Below are 26,881 nucleotides of genomic sequence, written 5' to 3'. Positions count from 1 at the left end.
CAGGAACTGACCAAGACTCAGCTGAGTTGGTAGCCCAGCCACAGCCAGCCAGGCAGCCGTCCCTCCTTCTCCTCCACTCCCCCAAAAAGTCTTGACCTTAGCAAAGTTAGTCATGCAGAATGTGCTGCGGATTTGAATGAGATTTGCATGTTGCAGCCAAGACCTCCCGAAGTAACGACCCTCCTCCTCCTCCTCCTCCTCGGAGTGTGTGAAGTGTTCCTTTTGTGTGAATTTACGGGGTGAGGCTTCAATGATCCCCCACAAATTTGCATTTAAATAGCGACATCAAGCGATTCGCGTGCCACACACCAGTGGGCTCCCAGATGTCAAGCCGAAGTCAGTCAGATGGCCATTGCCCAGCTGTCCTTCTAAACATCATCATACCAGAGCATGCAGTGACCTTAAAGGGACAGAGCCCTGCCTGGGCTTTCAACCACCACCCAAGGCTCCTCTTTCTCCGCACCCCACCCCTTACAAGGGTGGCGGGGGAGGGGGGAAGCCGGGTGTGAGGGGGGGGAGAGAGGACACGTCCGATCTGGCCTTTCAACATGTTCCTTTGTACAGCCCCCGTCTGTTAAAAGCCTGAGAAAAGGAATCGCAGAGTCTACCATAAATCATGTTTAAGATCTCAACCCTTCTCCCCCCCCCTTTCTGTGTTCTCTAACAACACACAGCATAATGACCCATAATCGCACACCTTACACGGATCCCACAGATTCAAATTGATAATTTGCCCGGCCTCGGAGTGCGCGCGTGTGTATACACATATACGCGTGTTTGTGTGCGCACGCGCTTATACACACTTACACACGCGCGCACAATTGCACACACGCACACTTGCGCGCGCTCTCTCTCTCCTTTGGGATGATTCTCCTGAGACTATTATCGCAAACACTTCACTTATTATCTCCCTGCCACCACCCTGAATAAGAAAGAACTGTTACACCTCAGTGGTTCAAACCTTCCCAATTTTCCCACGTGTATTCCCTGTTTATTTTGCCTGGTGCTCAAGTTCCACGCTGCTCGTCGTCCCCCCTTTACTCCCCCCCCCACTCCAATTTGGTGTGTTTATGCGCGCCTGAGTGCAAGTTTCCACTTTTGCCAAAGAAACTTTGGAGGGAGGAAAAGTTCAGAGAGAAGGAACGGTGCCATCAGCTTGTGGTCACGCCAACTACCATACGCGCGCGCGCGCTCTCGTGTTTAATTTTCACCCTTCTGTCCATTCTTATTATTCGAACGAGTATTATTTTATTTCGGATGGCCAAGCGAAGAATCGAAGCCAACTTGCCAACACCCATATTTCATTTTTAGTGTTTTTCAGGCGCCATTGATTAAGGACGTGTTCGGTTCCACTCGGAGTAATTTATGCCCGGCTTCACCGAAACAAATCTCAGCAAACTCTTGTTTCTTCGCTTCTCGAAGAGCCGCACATTTGTAGTTCAGCTATTTGTTTAAACTTGGCAAGGCTCTCCCAGAACAATTTGGGTTGGGAGTGTGTGTGTGTGTGTGTGTTGCGGGAGAGACACTGGGGGTGCCAAGGGTCAACTAATTTCCCAGGTCGGTGGCTAGTATTTCGGGGCGCTGTGCGCGCCCCTCGGAGGTCCTGACTCCGGATTGTGCTGCTCTTACAGCAAGATTCGTAGGGTAAACGCGATTTGGGCGCGCGCCTGGGATGTGCCGAAGGCTTCCGCAAGCATAACTAACTGGGCATTGGTGGTGGGGTTTTTTTTTTGTTTTGGGGTTTTTTATTTTTTGTTTAGAGAGAAGCTTGCTCTAGAGACTCCTTGAAAGATCCTTCCCCTGCCAAGGCCGGCACTTTGGGGTCAGTGCAGGAGGGATTTGGGCCAGGGGACCTAATTCCACAGCATCCAGCTCTGGCTCCAAGCCGCCCTGTCCTCTTTTTGCTACTGCAGAAGCAGCAGCAGCAGCGGCGGCAGATCAGAGGTTGGCGGCGGCCCCTCTTTCCGGTGACCGTCCAGCTGAGAGGCAGGCGAGCCCAGGGACCTGGACCTGGAAGGAATTGGACCGCCCTCCTCGCCTGGACTTTGATTCCCTCCCGAATCTAATCCACCACCGTTTCCTTCTCCAAACAGATCCCAGGCACGCCAGCCCAAAAGGGCAAAGTTACAGCGGCGAGTGGCAGTGTAGGAATTGGAAATCAATCTCTCTCTCTCTCTCTCTCTCTCTCTCTCTCTCTCTCTCACACACACACACACACACACACACACACGCACACACACGCCTGTGCAAAGCCACCTGCCAGGCTCTGGTGCAGAGTTCGCTTCTAGCTCCGGAGCGAGACTCCGGACAGGCACGTGTGAACGTCAGCACGATCTTGGGAATGCCCCGCTTCGCCTTCCTAGCCCACCCATACAAAACCAGGCAAAATATGGTATTGAGCTTCGATTGGCTTTATTCAGGTTAGCATTCACACCTGCCAAGCGCAAGGCGGGTGCTATGTATACCAAACAAACACACAGCAAGTTGGGGGGGGGGGGTGTGGAATCTTAACTAGCTCTGCTCAAACCGGCGTGGGGAGACGAAACCACGTTTAAGCTTTTTCTTCGTAGTGTCTTAAGGAGGTGAGGCGGACAATAATGCGCTGGTTAACTGGAGCAAAACGTAAGTTTTGTAGCAACAAGGTTTTTTCCTTCTCTCTCTCTCTCTCTCTCTCTCTCTCTTTCTGTGAACGAGCTGCTTTGATGATTTCCTTTCTCATCCCCGCCTACCTCCTTTTGGTTAGATTGCAAAGACTGGGGATGGTGCGGGGCGGGCGCGCTGAGAAAAGACCTTTTAACTCTATTATTAGGCGAGTTTCACGAAACACACATAGACCAAAATCTCCCTGAATAAAGAGATATAATTCTCTAAGTAAAGAAATTCTAGCGTCTCTTTGCCACCCGGCGGTGGTGAAGTTTGACGAACAGCGCCTCCTTGGGTGGGGAGACGAGATTTTCAGCGCAAATAAGATTGAGATCGTCAGTCGAGGGGACAAAAAGTAGCATCTCTCTCGCTCTCTGCTTCTCTCCCTCCCTTTCTACATTCCACGGTCTTATTGGGCTCCATTTGCTCCTCTTTTGAGTGGCAGTGGTGAGAAACAGCTTCCTCCGCTTGGGAGGCTGCTCCGAAGTTTCTTAGGCCTCTCGGATCCGCTGAGTATAAACGCGACGTTTCAGATTTAAGAGGAAGCGAGAGTTTTCTCTTCCCACCTTCTCCCAACGAACTCCCTCCTAGCAGCGGTCCTTAGTTTGGCATCTGCAAGCAGGGCATCCGCCTTGGGAAACTAAACGCGGGTGAAATGGCACCGAGATGGTTAGCCTGGAACAACCCTCCCAAGTAGACAAAAAAACGGGGGAAAGGCGGGAGGGTGCCGCTACTTGAGAGTAAAGAGGCTCTCGGAGCAGGAGGGCAGCTCTGGCAACCGGGGAGAGTGAGAGGGGAGGGGAAAACAGGGATTCCGGAGCGAAGGTAATAGTCAGTGCGGAAAGTAACCACGGGAAACGCATTCAGCTGGGAGAAGAAACCAGGGGAACGTCCGTCACATTTGGGGCTTGGAAGAGTCTACCTTTAGTTTACAGGGACAGGACAGGACGCTTCCGTGTCTGGGAAAGGAGGAGAATACAGACCAGAAGCATTGGTTTAAACTAAGCAAACCTCACGGAGAGAGAGGTAGAAAACGCACGTCAAATTGGAAGAACGTTGTTTGCCCGGAAGACTTTCTCTTTGCGATGAATGAATGAAGGCTGTAGGGGAAAGGAAAAAAAAAGAGCAATCCAATATAGGGAGGGGAGAGAGGGCTGGCGGCGGCGGCGTGGGGGATTGTTCCTGGAAGCAGGCAGGATCGGGCAAGGGAGGAAGTTTCGCAGCTTTTTAGGGGTCGAGAAAGCGCATCGTTTCCTAAAGACCTCCAGCGGTTCCAGGAAAAGCAAAGCCAGAGAGTTCGTCGGCATTTATTTAAATGGCCCTTTGTTGTCCTCTCCCTTTCCCTGCGCCGCCGGGCCTGTGTTTATTCGTAAACAAACAAAAGAAAAAACAAACAAAACGCCACCTCCCTTCCCTGCAAAGAAGTTTGCGAGCCGAACCGTCTTCATTATCCTACCATCAAAATCTCCACCGACTCCGACTGAACAAACAAGGATCGATCCGATCATTTCAGATATTATAATTGGCTTTAATTAAACACACTTCGTTCTAATTAACTCTGAAATTTTAGCATGCTTTGGGACGCTGGTGTCTGATTTGATATTGTCAGTCCAGATGTCCTAATAAAATTCAATCCTCCACTCAAGACTTCAATATTCACTAAGAACAAAATGCAAATTAAATGTAAAACCTAAAGTATCGCCAAAGGTATAATCAAGAAAGGTGTCTCCAAACTTCTCACTTTTTTTATTACGCAGTAGTTAGAAAATGCAGATTACAGCCTAACAAGACCTCGCCTGAATAATAGAGAGTTTAACTCTTTCCTGCTCTTTCCTGAGTCTAACCTAATGTGCTTGGGGAACCGGTGCACGCGCGCGCGCGCACCCTTGTCCTGCCGAGGACCAGAGCTGGGTGGGACTCGGGGCACATTTCCTTCAAAAACACGGTGCGCTCTTGAAGGCGATTTCGCCTAATTTGGGAGCGGGGGGGGGGGAGGGTGCGACACCTCCAGTTCCCAGATATTTCCAAGATTGCAGAGAGGATATAATGCTCCAGAGCCGACTGGCACAATTTTTCGGCAACTTCCTTTTCCCTGTCGAGCGTAAAGGAAGTGGAGCATTTGGACAGAGGATCCTCCAGCAGCAGTTCAACTGCGCTGAGAGACCTGGCCACGCTCAGCTACTCCCAGGGCCAAGGAGTCTCTCTAACGTGTCCCCCACCCCGCAATCTTGCAAAGCAGTGGAGAAACAAGGACCCTCCATTCTCTCGGGGCTTCTCTCTCTCCATAGCCCACGATTGCGCATCCTTTTCAATAATTAAAGCCTTAAAAGCTGGTCCACCACCGAGCAAAGTTACATGACAGACTTCCCCGGACCAGCCTATTAAGAGAGGCTTTTTGATGGCTCCTGGACAGTTTAGCTGGGCGAGATGTCATTTGTTTGTTGCACTGGGAGTTTCGATCTATTGAATCGGGATAACAATAATAAACACGGAATGCTGTTACTCTTAAAAAGAGCACGGTTTGTAAGCAAGAACACTTGCTTATTTCCCTCCCGCCGCCCCCGCTTCGTACATTGTGCGATGTTAATAAAGTCACTTAAAGTTGTTGCTAATTTAACTTTGGCATTAAAAAAAAAAGAGGAGGAAGAGGGAAGGGCATGACGTGCGAGTGTGTGTGTCGCACGCGGGTGATTTGCATTTTCTTTAGTATATTGAAATGAGGAGAGAACTGCTGGGCGGTTGGGCTGCCCAGAGCATAGCTAGGGGCCATGCAGAAATAAAAACAGAGAAAGAAAAGAAGAAAGAAAGAAACGGGCTCCTCTTCTAGACTATTAATAAGCAATTTGTCCCGCTGAAATTTACATTGCAAAGGGGGGGGGCGGAGGAGGAGGACGAGGGGGGGAGAAGAACTGGCCGTCCGCGCGCATTTGTGCTGCTTTCAGCTGCGCCAGCGCTGTGCAAGCTGCCTTGGTGGATGAAAGGATGAACTGTCCCACACCGCCCACTCCCCTCCCCCCAAAAAGTGATTTATGGTAGATATTTAAACTTTCCTTCCTTATAACTGTTAGGGGCAAGATTTCTCTTGCGCGTGTTTAGCGTGGCTCTTGATTTGCATATGCTTGATCAATCTCATCTCTCCCTTTCAAGTGGGACACTTGGAATCCCCACCCCCCCACCCTCCTTTGAAACGCACAAGTACACACTTCAGCGGTTAGCCGAAGGGTTAATTTTAACTCAGCTCTTCACCCTGAAAATTGCGGCTTGTTGTGTTTCAAAGCTTATTTAGGTCTGAGAAATAATCGCAGATTGTGTTGGGTAAACAACAAGTGCTGGGATTCATCCCCTCTTCCATACACACACACCCCACACCCTTTCTCGCAACCCAAATTTCCCTTTGGCTTTAAGGAGGGGGGGAGAGGAGAAAAGGGGGAGAGAATTTTTTTAAAAAGAAAAGAGTTTGTAAAGGTTGAATAGCGGGTGCATTCTGCCACCTAGAGGACACTTTGCGTTTCCATGGCAAATCCCTGGCGTTTGCTCATATTAGATCCTTCTTTAGATCTTGATTGCTGTTTAAGTCACTTATCAAAATTACCCAGCTATTTCTCCGTGCCATTTTGCTTATGAAACATTGATTGCTTTGTTATTTGAACTTTTAAGAGCGCAGTATTAAAGAAAAAGAAAAGAAAGGCGCACAAAACAACTTCAACACTCTCCGCACAAGAAAATCGTTGCCATTTTTAGACATTAGATTAAAAGGTATGAAATGTAAAAATAATACAATTTGATTTGTTAGTCTAACTGCGATTTGAGAGTTGATGTCCCCAAAGGCCAGGCGAGCTTTTTTCTCTTTATTTATTTTTATTAAAACATCAATCTACTGTGGAGCTGGGTGAACTCAGTTTCACCTAGAGAACATAAAATTCTCCATACCAAGGAAATAAGCACCTTTCATAAATCAACAGTATTCCTGACAGATCGATCAATTTTTGGTTGTTAATCCGAAAGGAGGAGTTTTAATTGCTTCCACCGTGTTTTTTCAGTTCAAGCACCTTTGGCGTTGCCAGACCCTTAAAAGTGCTTCACTCTGGCGCTATACAGTAATTTGGATGGAAAACAAAGTTACACCTTTCAAGCCAAATCACCTTCCTAACTCCCCCGAAACAACACGAGCAGCGCCAACATTCCTTTCCGGATCCCAACAGGGGTACCGAAACGACAACACAAAATAGAACTTTCTGACAACCTTCCAACAAACAGGGGCGCGGGCGCGCGCGGAGGCACACAGAGATATACACAAGCCCGCAAGTAATCTACCCGAAGTTACACGGAGGAACACCCCACACGGTGCGTAAAAGGACAAAACCGCTGGCTGAGTGGCAAGAGGAGCTTCTGTCAAGCAGTGGCTTAGGACGCCTCTTGTCCTCAGACCCCTTTGATGCATGGAGCCAATTGCGGATCAAGTGAAATTGACAGCAACATCAGGCGCGCTGCCCTGCCTGATCAATCTGCCCCCTCGCCTAATTGGAGTCAGCGCAAGAGCAGCAAGGAAGCGAGAGTGGCTTTCTTTCTTTCCTTTCTCCCTCCTCCCTTCTGCCGAGTTACCAACCCAGCTGAACCCCCATCCCCTCCATCCCTCGGGCAACTTTGTCTCTTTCCAGAATCAGGACCACACACACACCTGAGACTGGAGGACCCCCTCGGAGAGAAAGGAAAGGGAGGAAGAGAAAGAGAAGTGAGGGGGGGGGGGAAGCAAGCAAGCAAGCGAGCGCAATGCTGGTAGTAATGGGACTCACAAAACCCAATCGCTTACCTTTCACGGCTAATTAGGCAATAGACAGGTTTGTTTGGGTTCACAAAGGAGGCTAGGAGTGTTTATTGTGGACGGAAAGCTAGACTTGAGGAGTGTGTGTGATCTGGGCTATTTAATACATTACTTACCCGACGACAATCTCAGGAAAGCTCTACGGGGCAAAGGGATGTGAGAGAGCGCAGCAGTGCGCAAGCGCCCCCCCTGGTTGAAACGGGAGGGAGGGGGAGCGACAAGCGAATGGGACTTGGGGGAGGAGGAGGAGGAGGAGGGAGGCTGGAGGCTGGATGGAGGGGAGTCCGGAGTTGGGGGGGGGGGGCAAAGCGAGCAACAGTCTTGAAGAAAGTTTGGTGGGAGAGAGAGCTTGTCCTGTTGGAAGGCGCAAACCAGCAGTCAGGCAGCGGGCGAAAGGGATAGGAAGAGGCAGGCAGAGCGCGGCTGCGTCCTCGGATGTGGGTCGCTCCCCTCGAGAGGCCACCTCGGGCAAAGGCGGGGAGTTGCACTTCGCAGAGGTGGCATCTCCAAGCCCTTGGCGGCTGGCCAGAGGGGGAAGAAGAGGCGGCGGCCGAGGAGCACCGGAGGCTCTCTGCCAAGGGCGCCGCCGAGCCAAGCTGGGTTTAACACCTTTTCACCAAAGGGTCGTGCGCGCCCAGACAACCGGGGTGGCCAAAGGGTCGTGTTTTTCCCTCTTGCTCTGCTTCTCCAGACAGGGTCCAGCTTCTCGGCCAGATCAGTGGCTGCATGCAGCATAACTAGCTTTGGGGACTGGTGGGCGCGGGGTTCCCCTCTTTCCCTGGATGCATGAATTTGCAGAAGGGGACTTGGGACTGTGGCGTCGAAGGTGCTTTGGGAAGCCTCGGTGGGAAAGGGCGGCCACGACCTGGCCTTATTCTAGGCCCCTTTTAATTGAGGGTGGGAGGAAGGGAGAGAAAAGCAGTCTTCTTTTCGCTTAAGTCACCGCAAAGCCTCCATCCCGCGCTTTTCTCTTGACACCCAACTCATCAGTCCAGAAGACGTCTCTCTCCCATGCCTCCCTCCTCCCCCCTCTTCAGATGTTCACTAATACAGCTCACATCTCCCTCCCGTTTGGGTGCTTGTTTGTTTTGCGCCCAGGTTAATAATAATAATAATAATAATAGTAGTAGTAGTAGTAGTAGTAATTAATTTAACCATAAAAAACCAGACACATCTTCCTCCCGCTTTCCCACGGCTTGGCCACTCACCCCGATCACTATGAGTGGAAACTTAACCTCGGATTTCTACACAAGTGGGAGACGGGTCCAGTGTTTGGCGAGAGGGAGAGAGCGCGAGCGCACACGCGTGCCAACGTGCCACCTTCCCGGGAGAAATAGTATGCGTGTCCCCAAACCACAGCAACATAAGAATACAAGAGTTGGGATCGCGGCACGTTTCCCTTCACGCCTGCACCTGAAGACGCTCGGGCGCAGAGGGGGAAAGACCTTGCGATGAGCCCCCAAAGCGGGCTGCCTTCGGGTGTCCCCCTCCGTTGCCATCTGTAAGGCGCTTTACGCTAGAGAGGCTGCTGGCGGCGCTGGTCTTTACTGCCCCGCGCCAGCAACTGGTGGGATCTGGCCAGATCTGGCAACCTAGGCGTTTGTTAAAAAACAAACACACAAACAGTGCCCATCCACATAGGTCATCCTCTAAGGAGGTGGGGGGGGCAAGAAGGGGAGACAGTTCACGCCGGTAACAAAACGTTCCTCCCCCTAATCTAGCCAAATCGGACGATAAGTGAAAGGTGAATAGCACTGCGCTCCGCAAAAACAGAGGAACCCGAGGTTACTATGCCAAGGCTGGGTTGGAGAGCGACCGTGGCTCCCTGGTCGATAGCGCGTGCTTACTTGGAAGTAAGCCCCGCTGAAGTCAACGGGAGTTACTTCCAGGTAAAGCAGGCTCTAAGAAGCTCTGTAGATCTATGCCTTCCCCCCCGCGCTTAAATGGCTACTGTATTGTGTGCCACCACAGTGCGCTGGAACTGAATGCGCCGCTGCTGACAATTTTCACGCTTATTCTAAAGGCAGGAATCTTAAAAGACGGGAAGGCGCTTAGGGGAGAACCTCAATCAGTCAAAGCGGGGTGGTGGTTGTTTTAAACTTCTCAGCTAACGCGTAAAAGACCGAGATGTAAAGGATATTTAAGACAGATCCACACACGAATTGTAAGCAAGTAGCGTGATATAAGCCGCTCTGGGTCTTCAGAAGGCGCTAAGAAGTCACAATCCCAGGTGGGATTTAAACACATACACGCACACAATTTTTTTCACATTTTGGGACAAATTATACTGAAATACTTCGGTTTAAGTGGTCTGGATTGGGATGTATCATATTTATCTTTTGCACCAGTTTCAGGAAGGAGCAGTACAGCCAGAATCTAAAAACAAAATGATTACTTAAAAAACACACCCAGCTAGTCATTAACAAATTATGGAAATTGACACTAAAGCACATTTTGTTACAAAGGGGAACACAAAGGTTCTATTACTTCATAAAGTAACAGATATACGAATTATATTGGGTTTTTTATTTTCTAGATCGTGGATGATGGGTACAAATCGATTTTTATTGTAGGAGAAGGTGAAGAGCTTAGACAGAGAATACAAAGTTGCCTGTTTCTCTCCTGAAAAAGAACTCAGTACATTTTAAAACAAAAAGGTGACCCTGGGGAAGCCCTCCTCCAAAACACTCTGGCTGCTGAGATTTTTTTTTTACACGTATTGGAGAGGAATCTTTTTTTAATAAGAAAACACGCACCCAAACAAGTGCAGAACCCTTACCCCAAGAATAAGACCCTGACATTTTGCCAATGTTTAATGTCAGATTATTATTTTTAAAAAATCTATTTTTGTAGTTCAAGAATTTTAATTTTGTAAGGAAACTTAATTATAATTTCCCCCCTAAAGTAATGAATTGCTACATTAGTCTTAACTTTTCTCAGCAAGGGGACAGAAAAGAGGGGGAAGAGACAGAAACTGAAAGTGACCATTAAAGGCTGCAGTCCTGAACTCATTTACTTGGGAATAAATCTCACTGAGTATAGTGGGACTTACTTCTGAGTAGACATGTATAGAATCACACTGTTTCAAAGGTAGTAGTTCATCAGAAAGCAATAAAAAAAACCCCTACCCACCCCAGTATTAATAATTACATGGCTGAAGAGTCAGCTGATCTGAGAGACAGTGCAATTAATTTAACTTGGAGAGTGTGTTCGGGCAAGAGAGTCTGTCTTTGTGTACGTGTGAATTCTCCCTTTTCTGGTTCAGGGACTGAGAGAGAGCCCAGGGTGCTAGGTCTTCATGCTGAAGTATGGGTGCCTGAGGGTGGGCCTTTTAGGAGAAATAGGCATAGTTCCTAATATAACTTACATAATCCAAGTTTCATGTTTGTTTTTCAGAATTATCCACCTCAGGCTGAGACGAAAAGAACCATCTCCACCTTTCCTTTATCCAAGAGGATACGCCAGCCTTTCTGACATGCGGTTCAACCCAAGCCAGTGATTTTCAGAAGTTACAATGTGTTCAGTAGAACATCTAAGTAAGTGGGCAGGGGATTGCTAACAAAATTAAGAAAACTGATAAAATCATAAATTAGCATTAGTTACTGGGAAAAAGGAGGTACCATCAATCTTGCAGTACACAGGAAGAAGCCTTATTGACTCATATTGTTTTAAAATCCTTTTTAATAAGACTATTGTTTTGGAACGGTTTTCTCTTCATGACCACCTTAATTTCTGCTCTGGTATATGTGAAATTTATATAATATGTGGTATGTAGTTATGGAAACATTGAAGTTGAGGCTGTTTGAAACCTAGTGCTACAGGACTGATATGTATTAGCTGAAAATATGGGGGTGATGAACACCCACATGCTCCTGGGTTCTGTCTCTTTGTTACACTCTGATGTGACAAAGAAATGAGACCTAGAGTAGGACCTTTTAGATCAAATGGTGGGGTTGTGCTTACAATAGTGGACTCCAAGCTGCAGATAGAGTCAGCAAGACTGTAGAGAGGTGGCCAAATCTTGCTTCTTCCAAACATCCAGGTTAATCTGGAACAGGTTTAGCCACCTCTCCCCACAGTGATTCTAATTAGACCTACCATGTGACAATAAAGGGGTATATGTCTTTCTATGACACTCATTGACTTTGCTTTTAAGGAGGGGAACCTATTAGACCCAGAGAGATGGGAGGAGAGGAACAGGTGCATTGAAATGGTAGGCATTCTCTTTCACCAGCCATTAAGACAGGTGAAAATTTGGTATAACAGGAAAAGGACCATTGCAGTCTGATTTCACCCTGTTCCAGTTTAGCTTGTTCTGCAAATAATAATAAGCAACAAAACAACAACAGCAGCTGTGACAGAAACAATAACTTATGATACACCTAAAATTTGCCAGGTTAATTAAAACCTGTGCACAGATTTACAATCTAATGTAGAGACAAGACACATTGTGGAGGGAAGTAAAGGGGTGAAATGATGGTTTTTTTAAAGGAGGGGTTCGAACACAGAATCAGAAGAAGAGAGCACTATGTAAGGCAGGAATTGCAGAGAGATGGGAACAAAGGACATTATATGCAATGATATAAAGGTGAATTTTGATAGCCATGAGGCAGGAGGGAAGGACGTTGATAGGCTCTAAAGAGACGGTAAAGTGGGTAATGATGATGTGAATGTATATAATTAAATGGAGAATAAATAATACACACGTGTGTGTGTGTGTGTGTGTGTGTGTGTGTATGTAGACAAAGGACATTCGTGGGGAATAAAGAGGGCAGTCTTAGGTTTAAGGCTAATATCTGTAGGTAGGTCTAAGATCCTGAGGAGGAACAGAGAAAGAAAACAAAATAGTTACAGAAGAGCAAAACCAGTAAGACATCTGAAAATGTTCACAGGCGTCTTGATTTGAAATCAAGGAGAGAGTGAGAGGACACTGGTGATGAGAACAGTGAAACTGAGTAATGCAAACTGAGCCGCAAGTAGAATATATCAAATGAACGGCAGCACGCAGGAGAGAGAGGGAAGTTATTTAATAACAGATGTTGAAAGATGAAGTACAAGGTTGTAATAGTCAATGAGAATAAATGAGAGAATGGGCTAAAATGCTGGCAAAGCCTGCAGAAAGAAAATAACGAATTAAGGTCTATATTAAACAACTGAAAATAACAAGACCTGGAAGAGTGGAGGAAGAGGAAAGGAATAATTAGAAGAAGACACAATTCCGGCCTTGATAAGTCTACAAACACTAGCATGATCAAGAACAAGAAAAGGTGATGTTGCAGCAATAAAAAAACCAGAAGCTCAGTTTTAGTGGAATTATATTTTAGATACAGTGGTACCTCGGGTTAAGAACTTAATTCGTTCCGGAGGTCCATTCTTAACCTGAAACTGTTCTTAACCTGAGATACCACTTTAGCTAATGAGGCCTCCCGCTGCCACCGCACGATTTCTGTTCTCATTCTGAAGCAAAGTTCTTAACCTGAGGTACTATTTCTGGGTAAGCGGAGTCTGTAACCTGAAGTGTCTGTAACCCGAGGTACCACTGTAATGGGCACTTATCTGATGAGAAGCAGAGTAGAGACTGGGGCAAGAGAAGAAGAAGATAGTTCGTGTAAAGAGTTGTAGGTCATTGGCATAAAGGTGGAATATTTACTTTTTTAATTTTAATAGAGGCAGACAGGAGAAATAAATGTTGCCCAGTTGATTCCATGGATGATCCTCTCTTCACAGTGACAAAGTTGTTATAAGAACCACAACAGTGCAATAGTCACCATTTTTGTGCCAGAAATGTGCCTCCAGTTTGGCATTTGGAAACTCTTGTCATGGTGAGAAAAGCAGGTGTAGGAACTTGGTTTTGTAGAATTTTTGCACAATATCTGTTGAAATGGTCTTCTGATTCCTACTGGCTCATATGAACACTACAATATACAATAGTAAATGATGGATTCCACTAGAGAGTTTTGGCTACAAAATCATGCGAGATCAACCATTTTTTGCTGTCCAGTGCAGCAGTATCAGGATGTTCAGTTTTAGTGTTGCAAAGAATCAGACTAAGCTGTGGTAGTATCAGGTTCAATACCAGAGGAAGCCCCAGTGGTTCCTGCTAAATACCCCCTTCCACTCCAATAGTGGCTGTGGTTGGAAGTCTCACTACTGCAGCAATAATATGAGTGTATGCCTTCTTAAGCCATGAAACCTTGGCCATATCTAATTCAAGGATCCATCTCCATGCCCTTAGTCAGAGATTAATTAATTCCAGGAAAGTTTACACTGGGCACAGTGGCGTAGCGTGGGTTGTCAGCACCCGGGGCAAGGCAAGTAATTTGCGCCCCCTAACCCATGGATTTGCACCCCCTAACCCGTGGATTTGCACCCCCTAACCCTAACCCTCAGATGTTGCACCCGGTGCGGCCGGCCCCCCCTGCACCCCCCACGCTACGCCACTGACTGGGCATCCTCCATCAAACATCTTCCTCTGGTAATTAGATTAAGTCTAAATTTACATTTCCTGCAAAATGCCCATGAGGGACAAAAGAACGTAAGACAAGCTTGCTGGATCAGACCAATGGGTCATCAAGTCCCTGTGTCCTGTTCTCACACTGGCCATCCAGAAGCCACAAAACCACAGCTCGCCCCTATACACGAAGCCAAGCCAAAGCACAACTAAGTGCAATACAGCCATCTTCTCAGGAAAACTCTTCACAAAGTTCAAGAGGTCAAGACACAAAGACTTTAGCAACTAATCCACACCTAATGACCCACCTAAGTGGTACTCAGGATATCACTCAAGAAATCACTCAAGGTATCTCTCAAGTAATTAAGGAACAAAAGAAGAAAAGGCACACTAGCCTGGGAACTTCCTCTCTGCCCAGAACATTGGAGGCTAGACACCACACCCCCTCTACAGTATTTATAGGAACTCAAACATTGAGATCCCGCTCTGTTCCAGTAACAAGAAGCCGAAAGCACCAGCCTGAAGATGACGAGTGAGACCTCGTCGAAACGTCGCCTAGACACCCCAACTTTTACACGGGAAGACACCCGAGGACACCAAAACCTGCATTCCTGTACCCGTGAAAATCTACGAAAGCATATATATATATATATATATATATATGCGTAGGTAGTTCCCTTACGAAGGGGAAAGAGCCAGTTTTAGCCTCTGCCAGTCATAATTGACAACAGTGAGCTAGATGGATCAATTGCCCGACTGTGGCAGTTTTCTGTGCACACTGCAGTTTCCTGTGTACACTGACTGGCCAGTGACTCTACTGGGTTCAGGCAAGGATTTTTTCTAGCCCTACCGGGAGGTGCTGAAAACTGAACCTGAGGACTTCTGCAGGTAAAAGCGTGAGTTATGGTCATTCTTTCCTCTGAGCTACTCCTCTGTCCTTTTGGATGGGATAGCAAAATGACCTCCAAGATCTTCCTGACTCAGCCAAGAGTCCTATGGCTGATGCTTTGCAAGGGTTTGTTGATGCTTCCAGGTGAATGTGCCAAATAAATAGTGGAGAAAAGGGATAGGGAGCACTTGAATGTCTCTGACTGCTACTCTATCCATTTATCCTCCCCAACTAAGGGAGATAATCATATAAAATAAATCTGAGTTGGTCCTACTTCAGAACTGAAGAGCAAAACAGAAGCCACATTGTTGTTCATCTAGTTCCTTCTTGCCCGAAAGCCACTTCCCTAATGAGTTACTTCTGAAATGGTAGGGAGATGAGTTCACCAGCATCCTTTTGGGATAAACCTAGCCATACGCCCCCATAGCTTCTGCATATTAATTAGTGGACTTGGCAGCTTAAATAATGTAGAGAGGTATGGGGTCTTTTTCTCTGTAGCACATATATTTAGTTCCGGCTCTCATGGAATCAACATCTCAGAGCCCATGAAGTGCTTCCACTGAATGTTTCAGCAACACAAATGATCACAATCATCATTATTTTTAAAAGCAACTAAGAACATTTCATTCTATGATCAGAGGTTGTAGAAACATTGTGTGGAATATAGGATTCCACTAATGGATAAGACACTGGGAAGAAGCTGGCAAAATTTATTTATTTCCATAGGAATTTAGTTGTTTGTCTGGCACAACTAAAATCCTCAAACACTTTAAATCATGAAGGTTTTGTTTGAACTTTATTGGCTTCTCTTCTTCTTGCCCCTATGAAACAAGCTTTGGGAACTCTGTACATTTAGGAGTACACACAGATTCTTATTTCTTCCCTTCATGTTCCTTACTTTCAGCCTTCCTCCCTTTCTTGTTAAAAATCAGACAGTTTTTTTAATACTCTTTTTAAAGACAGCCTTAAGAAAGATGTAGAAGAGGCTGCATGACCAAAGCCATTGCAAAACATTTGCTCATACATGCAACCGTTGCTAGAGTTGAAAGGCATTGTGATAAGGTTATTGAGCCCCAGTGTACGGTTTTCTTTGTATGACCCTGATCCAAAGAAACACAACTGCTCCAGAAGAGTCACTTGTATTGCCATCTTGTTTTCTGAAAGACCAATCAGAGCTAGAGATGCAAAAAGTCTCTAGATAGAGACAGAGATGGGAGCAGTTGAATTGTATTCTATGGAGACCTAATGTAGCATAGCAGCCTAAGGGACTGAGAACCAGTCACCATTAAGTCACTAGATTGCCCAAGTAAACAACTGTTTCTCAGTTTCAGCTCCCCCCACCCCGGCCAAATTATCATACGGAAGTGCTTTGAACACTTCAAAGCATGTTGCTGTTGACAGCATCTCTTGATACCTATGTCAAGTGTACACTGCGAGTTATTGAATGTGGTTCTCCTCTCCCCAATCTATTGATTGTGGTGCACACCCTTAACTTTCTTTCTTTTCTTTTTTTTTGTCTGTACTGGTAGGCTTTGTACATACCATACCTTTACTGAACATTAAAAGCACATTCTTTCCCTCAAATAATTATGGGTTCTGCAGTTTACCTCTCACAGGCAACCCCAGCAGTTCTCAGCAACACTTAACCAACTACAGCATCCACACTTCTTTGAAGGAAAGAATATACTTTAAAGGTGTAGCACAGAGCTTTCCAAACTTTTCATATTGGTGGCACATATTTAGACAGGCATCATTTCGTGACACAATAACTCAGTTTTGCTAGCAAACAGTTAGTTTAGCTAACAAGTTAAACTAACCCCTTTCCTGCCCCAGGAGGAGCAAGGGGGGTGTTCGTGCTACACACTTACACACTACAGCCAACACATTAACGTGTCATGACAAAGTTTGAAAAGCTCTGCTGTAGTGTGTACACAGACTGCTTTCCTCTTATTCTTGAATCAGCATGGCAACTGGTTACACACCTGAGGCTATCTACAAAAATGATGGTTAAAATATGTGTCTGTGTGCAGGGGGAGAGGAGGGGGAAAATCAAATTAAAAAGCTATATTGTCCACAGACTTTACTTTGTTTTCTACCTTTTATTGAGATCATTCATAAACTAGACTAGCCTAAGATGAGTAACTTGTGAAAACAAATTGAGATGAAGGAACAGGGCTTATTGGGTGAGGAGCTGAGCTAAATCTGAACCCAGAACTTTCCCCCCACCTCAGTCGTGAAACGTGAAGAGAGAGCAAGACAGCATACGCAAAGTGCCTGTCTTTTCCTCTCCACCGGCCGTTGGTATCACTCCCACCCTGCAACTGCAATTTGGGTTAAGGACTTCCAGGTCAGAGAGCATGAGCTCAGTCACTTTCTTATTTCAGAAATTAAGCTCTGCTTGGCGGTTCTGCTTCCAAGTGGGCTTCAGCCTTGACATTCCTCATTGTACAAATATGACACCATCAGGTTAAATTCACATGTGTTAGCACTTCTGTCTACGCAGCAAATACAGCCGGCATAGGGGAAGTCAATGGGGTAACCTGTCCATTCCTTTTCGTCGCTTTCGTGTGCCTCACCCTCTATCAGCAGTTTTCTGTCTTTGTGCTTTAATCTTATTCTTCCTTCTACCTTGCAGTGTGTCAGAACGGCTTCATTCAGTGCTGAGATGGAAAAAACTGCATACTCCAACTCTGCAGGGATACTACAGAACTGAACAGTCGAGTTTCCCCCTGGTACCAGCATCTTACCTTTGCAGTTTTTGCTCTTCCACCAGCCCTGAAGCAACTTGTCTGCTCCCAAATTGGAATCTTCCTTATGGCAGCACAGATACTTGATACTCCTTTACTGGTAAGGCAGGCTGTAAATGTATTGTGAAGTGCAATTAAGTGCATAACGGTGGCCAAATACTCTCCTCATTCACCTGTGCATTATTTTTCTTGCAGAGAATTCTTACTTTTGTTTACATTTCATAGTGTTTCGTTTTTAATGGCTGCGAGACAATACAGGATCTGTGCCATTTTGAACAGCTCTTTATCCATGATTTAGAACTGGAATCACTATATTTTTTTGAATAGCACGTTGAGATTTCGCAAAAGTAAACAGAGAAACAAACCCTATCCATAGGCTTACAATCTCATACAAGTTGAAGTGTGGAGAAGATGAAAGGGTTAGAAGGCAGACTACCCAAAGCCCTTTATGATTAACACTGCAAAATATCTTCCTAAGTTTCCCTAATTTTAATCGTTCACTAAATGCTTCCTTCTGTTTTGGGGTATACCTTTACAGATTCTTCTTCAGTGGTGGATGAGAAGTGAGTAAAGAATCATGACAGAAAAGGTCATACTCTCAAAACCAAGAAAAATAAAAGTAATGTCATCTCCTCTAGTGTTGAAGGTTAAATATTTTAGTGAAAAGTGTCAGGGATATAAGAGGACATTGACTGAAACAGTGGCCTGCTTTCCTTAAGTAACTGTCTTTGTGCCACAGTCTTGAATCCCTCAGCTTAAAGCCCTATTGGAAATGAGGTCACAGGGTGAGAGGTCAAGTATCAGGTGACCATGAGTTCAAGTTAAAATGTGGCAGCAGTGCTCACCAGGGACAGAGAAAGCCAAAAATCACACACACACACAAACTTCACCAGCAGACATAGAGTTCTGTCAGGCATAACAAAAAATAAAGATCTGATCTCTTTGTGTATCAAAAATTAAAATGAGTATGGGAAATACTGTAAATGTTTGCTCTAGGCTTGTTTGCTAGTGGGGTAGTTTTATGGTCTGCTTCTAGAGACAGCTCAGATGATGAAAGAAAATTAATGTATTGCATTCAAATATTACTAGCAGAATATGCTCACTATGTCAGAATTATCTGGAAATTTCAAGAGAAACTACAATGCGATAGAAACTTTTTTGTTAACTTTAGAATGTTAAATTTTAAACATTGATCTCTATATTATTTAGAAAAGCCTTACAGCCTGTCCAGTATTATTATTATTACAGTATTATTTACTCACAACTGAGTCGGACTATATTCCACGGAGCTTATTCCCAATGGTGCATTGGTTTGCTTGTTGTATTTGTTGTACTATTAATATTACCCACCTATCACTAGCAGATCCCAGGGTGGTTTTCAGCAAATTAAAATCAGAATTAAAAACATTTAAAATGGATTATAGTCACAGGAAACGGGTGAGTTCTGAAAACACACATCTCAGGTGTCAAAGGCCCAGGGTAAAAGGGGCATTTTCAGTATCACCAAAAGTTACAGTATTTTGTGAATTTGCCAGACACACACCTGTGTGGAGGAAATTCCACAACTTAGGGGCTACCACAGAGAATGCCTTCTCTGGTGGCTGTAGGGATGTGTATAGATGCTAGGGGAGGATATATTTATTAGATATTATCCTTCCTTCCTCATGTTTGTGAGTTTAGCAGAGTGCATTCCTTTGCAGCTTAGAAGGGAAGCTTAGAAAGGCTAGTTTTAACCTTTTAGTTTAAGATGTTTTAAGGCAGACTGGATTCTCCTGGTATCCCCCCCCCCCCGAAAACAATAACCACATAAACAATCTTGTAAATGGTAAAAATGACATTTACTCACTCAGAATACTTGTTGAAGAGTAACAGACGCAGCAGCTTTGTTCAGGCAGGCTTAAAATGGGGATCCAGTTACCACAACATACTTTAGTCCAGTTTAAAAGAGAGTCTGACCTGGGCCTCAGGCTCAGCATATGTTCTCATGTTGCTGGAATGAGGTGAGAACAGGGCACAATGGCTCTCAGAGTTCTCTCTAGTAAACTTACAGGAAAACTCTTCGAGCTTCAGCCCCTATCATGTGCCTGTTTAGCAAACATACATCATTGGTTTGACTGCATTGTAAATATCCCACAGAGGCACTACCTCAAAACTTCTGAGAGAGGTGGAACTACTAAGAGGGCCCCCAATGCAAATCTTAACACTAAGCAGGGTCTCTACGGAGGCGGTGGCCTTTGCAGCTATCTGGGGCCTTAGTCTTTTAGGGCTTTAAACGGTAGCATGAGCACCTTAAATTGGGCCCAGAAACATACAGGTATCTGGTGCAGCTGCTTTAAAATGGGTTATGTGAATTCTAAAGGCAACCCTAGCTAGCAATCTGGCCATTGCATTTTAGACCAGTTCAAGTTCTGAGTCAAGGTCAGCCTTGAGTACACAGGATTGCAATAATCCAATCTGGAAGTTTAACTAAAGCGTGGAACACCATGGTTAAGTCATCTCTGCCTAAAAGGAATCATAGCTGGTGAACCAGCCATAGCTGGAAATAGGCACTCTTAACTACCAAGGCCTCCTGAACCCCTGCTCCTTTCAGGGGAATGTAACCACTATCCAGAAAACACTCTCTTCCCACATTTGATAACTTGGAACACATAACACACCTGACTTTTCAGGATTCAGTTTCTTGGCCCACATCCAGCCCATCACTGCCTCCAAACACTTGCCTAACACCTCAGCTGCCTCCTCTCCTGATCCATATTGTGAATGGAAGGACATGTCTGGATTCAGCCCTGTGTCATTGTGGCACCAGTGCTGCAAGGAGCAATGCACATTGATGAGAAGGGAAAGTCTCATGGGGCTAGCAGTCCTTTTCACTTGTTGAAACAGTAAAAATAACTCCTCTGGCACCAGACATGTTACTTTAAAAAAAAATCTATTACTTATTTTCACTTTTTACATTTGCATTTCAGCCATTCTCTGTTGAGTACAGTGGTACCTCGGGTTACATACACTTCAGGTTACATACGCTTCAGGTTACAGACTCCGCTAACCCAGAAATAGTGCTTCAGGTTAAGAACTTTGCTTCAGGATAAGAACAGAAATCGTGCTCCGACAGCGTGGCGGCAGCAGGAGGCCCCATTAGCTAAAGTGGTGCTTCAGGTTAAGAACAGTTTCAGGTTGAGTACAGACCTCCGGAACGAATTAAGTACTTAACCCGACGTACCACTGTACATGGAATCACCCAGTTTTTCCTTCTCAAAACAATCTTAAAAATAGGTTAAGTTGAGGAAGGGGAGTGAGGAGTATAACTTTCTCTGCTGCGATTCTGCCTAAAATAGCACTCAAAGCAGCTTACAGAACTATTAAAATATAAATGATAATTGCTTCCCCCAAAAAAACTGTACAAAAAATAAAGCATAAGGTAATAGTATAACACATGAGAAAATATTAAACAGATAAAAACTATTATGAGCGGAGCCATGATTTTTGTTGGGGGGCAGGTCTTTTGTTGGGGGGAAGAACCTCAGCTAGCTATGTATTTTTTTACTGATTTTTATGGATTGAGGGGGCAGCTGCTCCTCCCTGCCTCCCCTTGGCTACGCCCATGAAGACTACAATGCTGAATGTATATATATATGACTGATACAACCATGCACAGGATTGGTGTATCAAATAACAACAGGCATAACAATCCTGACCCAGGATCTGAGAAGGTTGACAAAATAAAATATGTTTAATCTTGTGCTTGAAGCTTCATAACATGGTGGCCTCCCTGGTATCCCTGCAGACAAAACTTCAAGTGCTGCGGCAACCCTTTGGGGGGTATGACCCCACTCCAAATGATCAAGCCAAGGAGAATCCAATTTATAAATATCTAAAAAGAGGGGGAGTTATGCAGGAAAAGCACCCCGTAAGGGTGGAACTGCACAGTATATAAAGTACAGGGACGTTTACCAAATACTGTGACAATACTTAGTTTGAAGTGGATGTCCAAAGTGGGGCTATCTTTTCCCCAGTGGTGATAAAAGCCACTTAGGGAATAGTTTTCATTGGGGGAAAATGGAAGAAAGTGGAAGTCCTATATGCCTGTCTTCAACTTCAGATTGCAAACTCTGTGGCTGCACCGTATGTGACATACACTCCGCCCCGCCAAGAACTGCATATATGTCATTTGGCCTCTTCAACTCCTTAGGGATTCATAGGTCACAACAAGTACATTGGCTCATGTTTGGAAGCGAACTGGCAACCAGAGTAGCTGAGCAAGAATCAGTATAATATGATTCCAGTGCCTTGCTCAATCCGGAAGGTGGGTGGCGGCATTGTATTCCAGCTATACTGGCGTGGTTAAGAACAGAACCTGTATAATGCCATCAGTGTGTGATTTTGCTTAAGTGTTTCATGTGAATATCAAATGCTATGGATGGACCTTTACAGAATAGGTTAATTGCTTCTGGGAAAGGGCCACAGCTCAGGGGCAGAGCCTGTGCTTTGCATGCAAAAGATCCCAGGTTCAAATCTCTAGGTAGAGCTGGAACTGCCTCCTTTCTGAAAGCTGGAGAGATGCTGCCATGTAGTGCAGGTAATATTGAGCAGCAAAACAGAAATGACCCAACATTGCTGAAAAAGCACTGTCGTTTGGGAATAGAAATAAATAGAAATAAAGCTGTGATTCCAGTTATCAAAGGGTAACTTATCCTGACTGTTCCTAAACAAAACTGAAGTAGTTTCACCACAACCCCTGAGCTGTGCCCAGATTGAAATGGATCGAGGAAGTTAGCCTTTTCTAGAATTGCATATCGCTGATAGACCACCACATGCTCAGCCATATAGTACTAACAGATACCTCTGAAAGCCACAGGTTCAGTTTTCCATAAAACTGCCTTTCTCTCCTGTCACAGTAATGTGCTCATCAGTGGCTTTGCATTGTACTGCATTGTACTACTTCAATGGAGGGAGCAGCACTGGTATGCTATCCTGGGTCAGTACACTGTAACGTACTACAGATGCAACCTTGGTTTAGTAACACAACATTTTTCTCCTAAGAATTGAAGCACGTATAACATCTTTAAAGAGGGGTGGAAGGGGTGAAAGGCAGTTCCCCAAGTCCTTCTCAGAGAAGGACAGATTATTTTCTATATGCTAGAAGTGTTCGGTTGCAGTCTTAAATACATTTAGTAGTACATTTTCTTGATCTCAATAACTGATTGCTGCGATGCAATTCTGCAGTGATACAAATTTATTGCAAATTATTATTACAAGAAGAGTAAGCTTTAATTTTCTTTAGTGTACATGCAATATTGGAAGAATACATAAAGTGTACACTTCCTTAAACTCTTGCCCTGCCTATACATGGGCTGCTTAAATTCACATGTATAAAATGGCTATAGCACAATTCTCATTGTTGACCAGAAATGATTAATGCCTCTTAACTATCTGCCCTATACTCAAATGCTCCCTTGGCACAGGTCTTTCTGAAATGAATAGCGCTTGCTTGGGTGAAGCAGTTTAAGGACCAAGCCTCTATATTTCCATCAGTGCAGGAGCAAGAAGTTTTTCTGGAGACTCGTCACTTCCAAGGAACATTCCAGCTAATGGTGGTTTTGCCCACAATGCTGTGTTTCTTTTGTATCCCAAACCACAGATTGATAGGTAGCCATTATAGCTGGAATTCCTTGAAGCTGTAATGAGAGGGCTGTAATTTCATGGCTGTGAGGCCATAAGCTATGAAATATGACCTTTATACAGTGTGAGAAAGAAAACCCAGCACTGTTTTTATATTGTTCTAGTAGGAATCTACTATGAAGAAACCCTCAAATTTCTCACACAATTGGTCTTAGGGTGCTTTTGCACTTCACCAGCGACCCATGGGTCAAACTGACCTTTGCCACAGTCTACACCAGAGCACTGAAGTTAAGTCACTGAAGCACATACCGTTTTCCCAGACGCTTCTAGGGTGAGCAGAAGCAAAGGAGAGCAGGGCTCCGCTATCTTTAGCACTCGTGTAAGTGCAGGTGTAAGCCTTCCTCACCCTTGGATGCCAAACTGTGCCTGTCAAAATTATGCACTCTTTCTGGCCTGTATTCTTCTGTAACTGGTCATCCAAGCGACTTCCATCTGTGCCGCCAACCTAGTGTATGTTTCATCTGCTCCTGATCCAAGCCAATAATGAATCAGCTCTGTAGGTGGAGCAAGATGGGATGATAACAGTGCAATTCTGTATGACTGCTCAGAAGCTCAGACTCATTTAATTCAACGGACCTTTCTGCCAGGGAAGTGGGTGTGAAGATTGTAACACATTTCAAGTGTTCACTTACATTGTTTCAGTGATATTTGCAATAACCTTGCGCAGGAGGCCTTTATTATGCCCATTTTGCAGGTTAGGGGTTGTGGCTAGGGCTGATAAAATAGTGGCTTACTAGCTCTGCCCACTGAGTTCATGACTGAGAGCAGAGGTTTGAACTGTGCATATCTCAGCTCATAGATTAGACTCTAAGATATGGGCTTCATGTTCAATGGGAAGGCGGCCCAGCTCCTGCCTGTTCAGAACTTTGAGGGGAACTGTCCATACCAAGAGAGGAAGGGCTGCTTTTCTGCCCTGCTCCTTATCTCTGGTTCTGGTTCTCCTCTCACAGGGGAAACGCAGGATCCCCCTTCTTCTTCAGTCAGCCTTACATGGTAAGCTGCCATGAGCAGATTTGGGGAGAAGAGATAAGACTGCTAGTTATTTGAATGACTTGCCATCTACCCCTGGACCCACATGGGCAACTCTGTTAATGGAGAAAGATGGAGAAATAACACTTGCAGTACAATCCTCTACATGTCTGTGCAGAAGTAAGAGGAATGGCTTGTATGCAATGGAGTGCTAAGTAAATGCTCCAGCAGCTCAAGAGTTTCCATTAGTGCTATGGGGCTTTGCTCCCTGTCCTCCCCCTAGGTAAAGGTAAAGGAGACCCCTGACCATTAGGTCCAGTCGTGGCTGACTCTGGGGTTGTGGCGCTCATCTCGCTTTATTGGCCGAGGGAGCCGGCGTACAGCTTCCGGGTCATGTGGCCAGCATGACTAAGCCACTTCTGGAGAACCAGAGCAGTGCACGGAAACGCCGTTTACCTTCCCGCCAGAGTGGTACCTATTTATCTACTTGCACTTTGACATGCTTTTGAACTGCTAGGTTGGCAGGAGCAGGGTCTGAGCAATGATAGCTCACCCCATCACGGGGATTCGAACCACCGACCTTCTGATTGGCAAGTCCTAGGCTCTGTGGTTTAACCCACAGTGCCACCCGCGTCCCATGCTCCCCCTACATGCCCCCTAAATCTGTCCTGGGTTTCCCCATACGCTCTGGAGCAGATTTGAGGATGGACACAACAGGGGATGCACACGAGGAGAGGAGAGGGTGCAAAGTCCTGTAGCACAAGTGGAAATCTTTGTGCCAATGAGAAGCTTACTTAGTGTTGCATTGGGTACACCTTGGGCCAGTCATTCACTCTCAGCCTAACCCACCTTACAGGGTTATTGTAAGGATAAAAAGGGGGGGAGGGGAACAATATAGACCACCTTGAGCTTCTTGGAGGAATAGTGGGATTTAAATGCAATAATTATAAATAAAGCAAATAAGTAATCAAGTTCCATGTGGCTTTTCCCTTGGTATAGGATTTCAGCCTTTGTATTTATGTAGTACACTCAAAGTATTCACAGCACTCAAGATACTTACAACAGCCTTGCGAGGGAGGTAACTTACCAGCACTTCAACAAACATCTGAATTCACCATAAGAATCTTTAACTTGCTCTCTTCAGAAACTGATACTTAAAGTTATATTACAGATTATTAGAACCGAAAGAGCTCTATTTAAATAGAACCATTTCTTCACCACTTCCTGAGCTGTTAAGCATTACGACATAGTCATGTTACACATGTTCAATATAATTGTAAAGTTGGTGTATTATAGTTCCATATACAGTATATATAACCCCTGGAAGAATAATCAGAAAGCAGGTTAAGACAGAATACAATTTATTAGTACCTGCTTTTTCCTGTAAAGACTATACTGGTGGCAATAATAATGACTTATGTGACTTGGCTAAGCTGAATATTATTAGACAAGCAGAATATTATTATAAAGGAAATTATCTGCACTTTATTATGTCCTGTTTTATTCACTTCTGCAAAACAGAACATTTTGGCAAGAGTAGAATTGTCTGGCTTGGGCCATTTAGGGTCTAATCATATATATTTTTATATCTGTAGCACTTTAAACTGTTCCTGTTGCAGTAGTTAAAATACAGAAATGTTTATTAACTTTTAAAATGAGAAAATTCTGAATGAAATTATTGTTTCGCCTCTTCGATTAAAGGGAAATTGTTTTGGATGATCTTATCAGGCTTTGTCGGCCTGCCATCTACTGGCTGGACTTTTGTAAGTTTTCCAAAAGGACCGAAAAAGCTTCCTAAATGGAAACATATGTGCAAGTTTTTAAAAACCTGCATTGTAGAGCTGACAAAGCCATGGCTATGAAGAATGCATAGCAACCACAGAATGCATGGACGTGATAGGAAACGTTAGGGGGACCAAATAGATAATAGATGACCAAAGGGATAAGTTTGGGTATCTTGCTGATTGTCTAATACCATGTTTGTTTTTCCTCTCCCCTTTTAGTTAATCTTAATAGCCGAGAGCTACGTTTTACTATTTTTAAACCACTGAGTGAAGCTTAATGAATGCTACCTCTTCAGATCTAAAATCCCAACAGTTGTTAATTAGTCATGGTTGACCTACAGTGGTGACAGACTGTACCAAAAATACTAGGTGTAGGAAAGGAAATAGTTACAGCTTCCACTTCTAAATGGATCAGTACATAATTTCCCTTTAGTGATTCATAGGTTTACTACTAAGGGCACAGGAATGACAATTTTCTTATGTCGCCATTTATGTTTTGTAGACTCATCGAGTTGGAAGGGACTTTGGAGATCATCTAGCTAAACCCGCTGCTTAATGCAAGTCTGGGACGAAGGATGCTGCTACAGCATCCCTGACAGATGGCTGTCAACGCCCTGCAACAAATAAGAACTCACCACCTCTCCGTTCAACAACTGAACAGTTATTCTTGTTAAGAAGTTTCTATGGACTCTGGGCCCTAAATAGTGGTGGTTGTGACTATGGTGTATATAGAAAGCACGACAATTTTTAGCTGGGTCAAACCAATAACCTTTATTCAGTTCCATTTCAGTTACTGAAAAGAGAACTTGATTGTGGAAAATGGGTCAAATCTAGTTATTTCATTGGCAATCAAAATGCAGGAAGATGAAAATATTCTTTACTGTGATCCACTGATGT

General features: G+C 44.8%; 1 protein-coding gene and 1 long non-coding RNA gene across 4 annotated transcripts in view; one reads left to right on the top strand and one right to left on the bottom strand.

Moving 5' to 3' along the window:
* The window catches only part of EBF3 (EBF transcription factor 3), a 184,726-nt gene extending 167,070 nt beyond the window's left edge, over positions 1-17,656 (bottom strand). Inside the window, exon 1 of one of the 3 annotated variants that reach the window (XM_083741035.1) lies at positions 17,553-17,656. The gene's annotated coding sequence lies outside the window, so the exon portion shown is untranslated. Of the gene's footprint in view, positions 1-7,453; positions 7,584-17,552 lie in introns of those variants that run through there. The other 2 variants (XM_083741053.1, XM_083741036.1) reach the window with 2 other exon arrangements.
* LOC310845696 lies at positions 1,922-26,881 on the top strand. Its single transcript, XR_014564912.1, has 4 exons — positions 1,922-2,622; positions 10,862-11,001; positions 17,441-17,652; positions 26,487-26,881. It is a non-coding gene; the product is annotated as an uncharacterized lncRNA (long non-coding RNA).

This window comes from Podarcis gaigeae (assembly GCF_964106915.1).
Source record: "Podarcis gaigeae genome assembly, chromosome: 5".
Lineage (NCBI taxonomy): Eukaryota > Metazoa > Chordata > Lepidosauria > Squamata > Lacertidae > Podarcis > Podarcis gaigeae.
Note: the sequence above shows the minus strand (reverse complement) of the source record. Positions and strands in the feature narration are given on the sequence as shown.